Genomic DNA, 10,496 nt, shown 5'->3' with positions numbered 1-10,496 from the left:
ATTGTTGGTATTGTGTTGCAAGGCAGATCTGTTTGACTGTGGGGGAGGGGATATCAATAATTACAAGAGGTACTTAGACTGGGCCCCCTTACCCCCATTAACGATACCTTTGCTCATATATGTATTTGTTGTGTTCTCTTATATATATATATATATATATATATATATATATATATATATATATATATTTATATACATATACATATATATATATAATCTGTTTACATATATGTATTGCTATTATATATATATATATATATATATATATATATATATCATGTTTTTTTTTTTTTTTTGGGTTGGGAGGGTGGCCTAATGGTTAAGGTGTTTGGCTTTCAAACACAAGGTGCAGGGTCTGAGTCTCACAAGGGATAATTGGCTAGGCTTAAAATGGCTCACAAGGGCAGTTAGCTTAGTACATATCTATGAACCTATGACCCTATATATATATATATATATATATATATATATATATATATATATATGTAGACATACATATCTATAGATGTATACACACACACACACCCACACACACAGATATATATATATATATATATATATATATATATATATATATATATATATATATATATATATAAATATATGTATGTATACACAGACACACGTACATCTACATATATAAATACATGTCCTGTACTGTTGAATAACTGTGCTGGATGATATGTTTGAGAAAACATTAGTTATGTATATTTGACATGGCTTAGTGGTAAATCACTTTGGCTATGATGTGCAGCATCCTGGGTTCGAGACATGCAAAAGTTGTTTAATTTGTTGCTTGGCCGAACAAGGACTGTTGGATACAGTGTGATTAAGGCACTTTTAAGCAGTCATAAGTGGGTTTGCACGATGGTAAGCAAAGCTAACTTCCAGTTAATTATTTTTAAACTCAGCCTCTAAGTTGCTTATTCTGTGTAGGCATTGCTTACCTCCATGCAAATAGAATTAAACCTTCTTACTGCTTCTTAAAAGTGTTTACTCCCAACTTACCCCTGTGCTAATTTCTTTAAAAGAATAGAGAAAGGGTTGATAGTAAAGTGGTAAAAAAGGGGCACAAAGAGGGAAAAATAGTAGGGAAAATAGCTAGAGATGTGCAGGACGGGTGTAGGGAAGGTCCATAGCTGCCTATTTCTTCTACAGCAACAGATGTGCATATACAATGATTTGGAGGTAGATTTGGACACTCATACCCCTGAGAGAGGGGTGAGGACAACCATAACATGTTGTGAAGCCAGTTAGACCAGATTACATGTGTCCAGTGGTCATGTGTGCAAAATGGACAGCTATGCATGGGGCGAGATTTTTTGGGGGGGAACGGATTGCCCTTTTGTTTTTAAGGTGAGACTGGGATGTTGGGGAGGGATAGTAGGTATATATGGGGAGATAGGTTGCATAGGATGACAGACAAGACAGCATACAGGTGTGGTATATGACACATGTGGGGGTTAAGCACCTTGGATGGGGATGGGTATTTGGAAGTCAGAAGCCCATGAGCCCCCAGCTGGAAGCAGTGGGACTGAGATCCTCAGCCATGGGCAGTCACCACTGCACCTCCAGGGCCCCAAAGGTGGCTGTGCTGGGGGCTGGGTGGGAAGGGCAGGCTGACCCTCTAGATGCACCATGCAGCCCTCAAGCTGGCATAGCTGATCTCCGAACTCCCTGTAGAGCTCATTGCACACCAGACCCCAGATCTGACGATGAGTGACAGTTTCCTGTCCACGCCCATTCCCGGGGGGGGCAAGCCCCATCCCCTGAGGTGGTTCCACCCAAAGGAGATGCAGGACCAGTGGATGAGGAGTTCCAGGGTGGGCCTCAGATGTGCTGGTGCCCGGTGCCATGGTCAGATGAGGTGGGAGAGGTGGGTCCGCTGGAACCAGCCTTCCCAAATGTGCTATGGTGTTTCAATATTAAAACATATGTGGGTTAGTAATTGTCAATTCACACATAAGCAGCCAGCACAAGAAGACGAGTCCAATTTTTTTCTGGAGTAAAAGGAGGCAGACCAGTTTCGGTCTAAGTAAGCCTTTTTCAATGCTAAAAAAATTTTGGCATTAAAAAGGCTTACTTAGGCCGAAACCGGTCTGCCTTCTTTTACTCCAGAATAAAATTGGATTCCTCTTTTTGTGCTTGCTGTTTGTGTGCTAATTTACAATTATTTTTTGGCCTCCGCACTTGCAGTCCATGCGGAGCCTTGTTTGGTATGTTAGTAATAATCAACACATTCTAGGACTAGGTATAACAGCATGCATAGATATTCCCATTAACCTAAAATAACAGATATGTAACAGTTGCATAGCAAACAGAACACATGCGTATATGGAAACTCAGTGGCCATTACAACAGCATGCAGGTACATTGATGACAGCATGCCACCAATGTGGGAGTATTTCAACATGGCACATGCATAGAAACAAATTTCAATATTTATCAAACAATAGGACATATGTCCCAACAGTAGATTTAATTGTACACATACCCACTTTGTTGTGTATTTAGATTATTGTTGCAGATATGGTGGGGAGAGAGAGAGATGTCAATTAACAACTTGTATATCTCTATAGTTCTCAATACTTTCTTAGTCAGTGCTGTAATCTGTACCTTACAAGTATTATTACACTACCCTATGGCCTTAGTTTGGACAGTGGTATGTTTGTAGACAGTGATATATGTGAACTGTGTTTTACCTGCAGTGTACACCTCTTACCTGGTATACATGTGAAGGTATTGTTTGTTACACTACCTGACTGTTTCTAAGCATATTCCCAGATTCCAGGTTAATGTTGTGCACATACCTCTCAATCTCTTATTGCACATACTCTGGGCAAGTTTTGACAACATGCAGGTGAAACTGGGACATATTTTGAAAATTGCCCTCATAAACGTTTGGTGAGTTGCTACAATGTCAGGTTTGTTTTCATATACATTTTCTGAATATATACAGGTCTGACAGTCAGTCATATGTCATTAAATGCTGATTAACTGTCAGAGATCATCACACTGATTTGCCAGGTGGACAGGGTAACAAGCAGCCAATATGGGCCAATTATCTGGACATTCTGAACAAATCTGTACAGTTGAGGAGTATGATTCTGCATTCAGCTTACTACCACTCCCAGGATTCGAACCATTGCTGTGTCTGCTAAAAATAAAACAGTGTATATCACAGTTGAGTGCGCTATTTAGATATTGCTGTGTATCTCTTCACTGATTTCTGTCTATAAGTGTCCCATGGTTTTACAATCTGACCTTGTAATTATAACACTCTTATACAGGGATTCATAGACAGTTTTATTATGTAGCACATTGTGTATGACAGTGATGAGTAATACATTATTATTCAGAGAAACTGCAACACTAACAATGCCATACAATAACAGACTAAACAGTACCAGTCCAGGATTTCAATCTTTTATTTCCAGGCACAGTTTTCTTATCTGACAGACCTGTGGAGGGAATGTTTGTTAACACTACCTGAATGTTGCCATACATATTACCAGATTCCACGTTATTATTATGCACATATGTCTCACTCTGTTACTGCACACACTCTGGTCATAGCTTCACAACATGGGGGTAGAGCTGGGACATACTTTGCATATTACTCTCATAACATTTTGGTGAGTTGCTAGAGTGACAGTTTTTTTTCTTATAGATATATTTCTGATGGTTATGATGTCTGACAATCAGTTGTATGTCATTATTTGCTGCCTAAACTTCTGGGATCATCCCACTGATTTGTCAGGGGGATAGGGTGACAGACAGGAAATATAAGCCAATTATCTGAACTTTCGGACAAAATCTGTACAGTTGAGGGGTATGATTCTGCATACAGCTTACTACCACTCCCAGGATTCGAACCATGGCTGTGTGTGCTAAAAATACAACAGGTTACATCCCAGTTGAGTGTGCTTTCACTGTTTTCTGTCTAAATGACCTTGTGATTACAACAGTCATATACAGACATTCCTACACATTTTATTTTTGTAGCACAGTGTAGGTAACAGTGCTTAATACAACAGTACTATTAAGAGAATGCAACACCAAATTACCATATGATATCAGAGTAAACACAAGCAGTCCAGGAGTTAGACCTTTATTGCCAGGCTGTTACCCTTTTATTTATATACAACCTATATGAGACTTTTCCTGCCATATTGTCTGGTTTATTCAGTACATCCCATACACAATGCAGGTTTTATATTGGCAATTAACTTTCTACTACTTTTAAATTTATTCCTTATGACAGTACATGCAAGATTATTACTAACCTGCCTCATGACACAGCCTCTGCAGCCTACAGGCATCCTGATTCATAGCCCACTCTGCTGATGCTGTCAAAGACATATAAGAGGAATATTTAGCCATACCTATCCATAATATACATGAGCTGGCACTTATTAAACTGGTAGTAGAATGAGTGCTTGCACACTGCTGGGACATCACCCTGCCTAGATTCTTGGATACACTGATCCAAGAGCTCCCTCTTCCTTCATTTCAGGTCAGCATAGTGATGCCTGACCTGCTCACCAGTTTGAGGGATGCCAGTGGCAATGGTGAGGTCACGGGTGAGACGGTCCCAGGCTTCCGCTTTGTATTGGTAACCCTGGTACTGGCTCTGCAGCAGTCTCTCTTCATGGTCTTTTACCAGGAGTCCTGCCATGACCTTGGACTCTTGGATGCCCCAGTGCTGCTCCCAGAAGCGCAATCCTTCTCTGACACCAGCCATAGTGCCTACAGGAGGAAGCTGCAACTAGTTATGAGATGTATTCCCACATGTGGGGGTTTAAATAGGGCCTGTTTCACACACACACACACACACACACACACACACACACACACACACACACACACACAAAGTTTCACAATTGCCATGTCTGGGATTAGAACTCCTACCTAATTAGCTTTCTACACTACAGTATTACACATGTATCACAAGCACAACTCAGCTTATAGGGCTATGATTTGGCCAGAAGGTTATTTTATGGTGACTGACATCAGCAGGAGTGCTAACATGGACAATAGGAAGTGCAGTGTGTGTGAATGGGCCATAAACCATTCTTCTGGAAACACACACACACAAACACAGTCACACACAACTTTACATTTGACAGGACTGGGTATATAAATGCTAGATGAATACTGATTTGTACTATTGTGTTACACAGTTATCACAAGGACCACAGACACTATAGGGCTGAGGGCTACCGAAAACAATGTCTACAGTGATTGACATCAGCACATCATGTGATATTGGCCAACTGGATGTGTGGTGGGTGGGACAGGCCTCATGATGGAAATCTCTCTGTCACTGTCTGTCTCTCTCTTCCGCACATCTCTGTGTGTGTATGTTTGACATATTATAGTGTGTCGGCCTTGGATATGTGTGAGCATTCCTATCCAATGTGTGTGCAAAGCATGGATGGTGTACAATGTGGTGTGTGTGCACAGACATCTGCAACTGACAGATATGTATAGTCCATTGTGTTGTCAGACATGGGCTTCATTTCATTGTGCAGGAGCATGCCCAGTATGACCTTCTGTATTGAGTGTGTGAATTCATTCTAGGTAGGTTGTACTCCAGGCCAGAGTTTGGCATTCTACACCTACAGCTAGCAACCTATTTCTGCAGCATATTTGTAGATAGGTTGACAATATGGAGTCACAATGGGCGACAGTAGGATACTGTAACTATTGTGTCTGTACTGCTTGTGTTACATGGTTGGTGTTAGCAGAGATATTCAGACATATGTACTGTTTTACACTGTGATATATTATGTAATCAACTACTGACATATATACTTATTTGCTCACAGTTATTTCCTGGGAAATACAAGATGAACGAAGCTGTGTCCAGCATTGTGGTCTGCAGCCTACATATTCTTGCACACTCATGCCATTCTGGAGGGGTAGCTGCAGACACCTGCTGATGGGTCTATGTAAATGCTCCAGCAGCTTGGTACTGTCATGGCTGAGGATCCCATTCTTGTACAAATATTGACGTAACAGAATGGCCATATCCTGCTGTGGCCATACCTCTCAGCTGTACAGAATCACCCAGGTTACCCAGAGGCAGGGCTCATATATCTTGTCAGTTCCCCTTCACATATGGTTTAGGACCATGTTTGTAGCCACCCAGTACTGGGTTTTCAGGCAGGGGTGGTATGTGCACACACATCAGAGTTTCAGACTTCACAAACTCCATGACGTCTATGCTTCTACACCCACCTACTCTGTTATTCTATTCTCTTCCTAATATTATGCGAGCGATATCTGAGAAGTATCCCTATAGTTGTCCCTTCATCACAGCGGTATTTAGGGGTTGGTTCAGTGTTCATGCAGTAGGACATAGTGGGCATGCTACTGGATTTGTCAATAAGGCCTTGCATTTGTGTTCTGTTGACTGTGTTATGTTGTTAGTTGGACCCCCTGAGATAACATACATTGGCACTATGGGTGAGACACAGGCCTTTGACATAGGACTGTTGGCCATTTGTTAGTGATGCAGGCCATCTGTAGCAGGCCAGTGCATTCTGTCACTACTACATTCCCAGGCTGCGAGCCACTGGATTCCCCTTGGGTGACAGGGTAAGTGTGCAAGGTGTTAATGGCAATAGTTCCTGTCCATATTAATCCATTGGTCTGGGTGCTATCAGGGTGCTGCTTACAGCTAGGACACACCTGCATGGGACATCTCTTCAGCATGCTGCATTCTGTGGATATTCCCATACAGAAGTGGGGATCATACTGTACTCACTCCCAACAGCAACGATATGACCTGTGATAAACCTGTGGCTGATGGTGGGATGAGCTGAGTGCATGTGTGATACAGAAGCTTCTTGCAGCTGACTCACAGATATACCTGGGACATTCCCCTTATGCTATCTTGTGCGGGGAAATAGGCAGTCTCTCATTACTTCATAACTGTGCCTTTTGTGGTCTGACACTGACTGGTCAGACTACATCAGTATTCCATACTATGCAGACAACTAATGTGCTGCTAACCTGTATGTACAATTCCAAAGGTGTGTGCAGCTGACAGTTACATTTTATGTACTCTGTCTAACATACTTCCACCTGTGTACTGTGTGTATGTCTGAGCCCACATTCATGGCATGTCCATCTTTCAGATGGTGACAGATATTGACATCTGGACAGTGAGTATGAACGACTACTGACATGGGTATTGCTGAGAAGCATTGTGGTTGGCACTGCAGTTGTCAGAAAATGGGCCTGTCATCAGCAGTACTAGCCATAGGCCACCAAGACATGACCCTCTATGCCTACATGATGACCACTTCCAGACAATATTGAACACAGAACAACCTAATACATGGACTCCTGCATATTGTACACATGCAAGAATCTATCCTATAAATTGGGCCAGCTCAGGTAATCTGTGCTCCACTGTTATTAAACCCACACATACATGTTACTGCATTTCTACATAGGATTGTGGGGGGGGGGCACACCTGACAACTTTAAACTTTTGCTATGACTGTACTGGTATTTCAGGTACTCTGTTGGCTTCCATTTCATTTTGTATTCTGACCTATCATGCAGACTGGAGGCATATCACTAGAGTACAGAGCTTAGGTTTTCTTGACCTACATTTCAGTTTCAGACTTCTTACCCTTCAGAACTAACATACAACTGCCAGACCTGTAGTAGTCTGTCTGTGTAGGTCTGGAGAGGGGCTGTTCACCATTGCCATCAATTGGAGGCCTTAGCCCAGCCGATCTTTATGGTCATCTACACCTGTCCTGCTGGCTGAGGCTGGTTTTGGGTATGTGAGCCTCACTGACATGCATGTGTGTGTCCTATGGACACACATTTGGGCCATCCCATGTACTGCAGTGGGATTTGTCACCTTGTCTAGTACTGCCTAGTATGTTGACACCAGTATTTGTTATGGATTTCATGCTGCCCATATAAGTGTCCACTATCTGCTGCCACCCCATTCAGCCACCCAGTTCCCTTGCTTGCTCACATCCATACCATAGATACAACTATCAGAACATACTACTCCATTCAGCAATTGCTAGGAAGAGTGACTTACCTTGTAGCTGTGCCAGTATTGAGGATGGCGCTGGAGGGTTGACTATGTCGGATGCACATAGTACACTCCCTATATATGGTAAAGCACAGGTAGTGCCATGTTTGGCATCCCATTTACTGTATGTGCAAGTCAGAGAGAGGTGTCACTCCCTGGGTCCCTACCATGTCAGTGTATGTGCTATGCATTGCCTCTTTCCCATAGCCTGGGCATACTGGGCATGCCTACTTCTGCCTACATGGGCAGGCTCAGGTTGTTCCTTCTCCGAGTCTCTCTATGCCTGTGATGGCCTTGGCAATGGTGGGGGCAGTGTGGCCTTGCCCCATGCTGCTCCTGCTGCAGCAGTTTCCACAGGATCATATTGTGTAGCATGGCACATAGTATGAACATTTGTGTACATGTAGCTGGAGAGTACTGCAAGAGTCCATCGGATATGTCCAGGCAGTGGAGCCGTGACTTGAGCATCCCAAACACATGCTCTATTATGATTCTGGTTTGTGCGTGTGCCTCATTATGGAGTTCTTGTTCGGGTGTGTGTGCATTTCTAATGGGTGTCATCAGCCATGGCTCCAATGCGTGACCAGCATCCCCAACTAGGTGGACATATGGGATGTCCCCACTGGCAAATAACTGGTACAGCTGTGTCATATGCCAGATGTGGGAGTCGTGATAGCTTCCAGGGCTGCCAGCACACACATTCAAAATAATGCCCTGGGCATCGCACGTGACTGTACAGTTGATGGAGGGGAAGCCCTTGCGGTTTATGTAGACCCTACCCCGCTCACCAGGTGGTGCTTTGATGTGTATGTGCGTGCAGCCTATAGCACCCACTACCTCAGGGTATTCTGCTATTTGGTGGAAGAGATGCATATTGCTCGTCAACACCTCATGGGTGTTGAGGAAATATATGTTCTCACTGGGATGTGCTGACATGGCATCCAGGAACTTGTGGAGTACCCTGGATGCTGATGCCTGTGAGATCCCCATGATATCCTCAGTTGGCCTTTGGAAGGTACCTGTGGCTAGTATTCTTAACCCTACACATACCTTAAGTTGGTATTAACTGGGATGGATTCCCCTCTGTTGGTTCTGTATGTGAGGTGTGAGCGGAAGAGCTCACCAATTTGCTGTAGAATGTCCCTGTCCACCCTATAGCACTCCACTATCTCCTGCTCATGTAGCCCCTGGTAGGTACACTCTTCTCCTTCTCCAAACTGTGGGTTGGTTATCAGCATTCACATCCTCACCACCCTCAGCTTCTTCCACATATTAATGTATGAGAGCAACAGCAGCCCCTAAAATCTTGTTAGTTTTGTCAGGTAAAATTTCCCCGTCTGTGTACACTGGTTGCTGAAGAAGTGAACACATTTTCAGAGAACACATGGAGTGGTCATTATTACCTTAAATACAAAACTATGTAAGTTAAAGCATATAATACAGCCTTTATAATTAGTGAATCAAACATACCACTTCATCTTTGTAAGGAAATTAATAATATGCTTGTGTCTCTACAAGAATATCATGCGTACTTGGGTATCTAACTTAGAATATGTTTTGTGTTCTCCAGTCAGCTGTACTCAGCTTCAAATCACCCATTAGAATGCAATAATGGAAATCATTAATTTCTTGTGAAGTTTCTACTAAGCTTTCAGCGTTACCCTTTGACAATGATTATTCTCAGTACTCAAGGTTCACAATTAAGCTAATTTTCTTTTTTGTTTATAGTGAAGTCTACAATAGTCAAGAAATGAAATACATATTTGACAAATGATTTCTGTTGAGCTAAGCAGCAAATATAGCTGCTTTCCTTCCAATTGTTTCTTTTTTTTAATTAATATTAAACTCTATGTATAAAGCAAGCAGTGTCATATCCATGCAGAAAAGATGTCCAGTAAATTGCACACAACAAACTGGAAAGTGAAACTCAAACCAAAAGTTGTAGATGGAATGAAGGAGTGAACACAATTCTTTAGTAACAACTGTAGACATAGCCGCAAACCAAGAACCAACACAGGAACAAATGAGCCAGCCACACCAAGGATAAGATAGACCAGTTTAATGCACACAGTTAAGTGCTTTCGTCAAAGTAGATCCAAAAGACTTCTTCAGAACAAAGTAACACAATCCTCTACAACATTTAAATATCCCTCCCAAAAGTCACATGTTCAAATTAGCCAGTAAAAGACACTAAGTCATTAAATATAAAATGACCACAGCTTTAAAACACTTAAAATGGAAATGTTTCATTAAGTCCAGGAAAAACACATGCATTGAGCTTAGTTTGCCACTTCAATTCCTTTAGTTCTAGTACATCGTTCCAGGGACACCCCCCCCAATATCTCTGATAACATGGTCAATGGCTTCAAACCCAAATTCATGGTTAGGGTTCTCAGATACATGTTTTGCCAAGGCATTGTTTGTGTTA

This window comes from Protopterus annectens, chromosome 17.part0, assembly GCF_019279795.1.
Source record: "Protopterus annectens isolate FY-2018-M chromosome 17.part0, PAN1.0, whole genome shotgun sequence".
Lineage (NCBI taxonomy): Eukaryota > Metazoa > Chordata > Ceratodontiformes > Protopteridae > Protopterus > Protopterus annectens.
Note: the sequence above shows the minus strand (reverse complement) of the source record.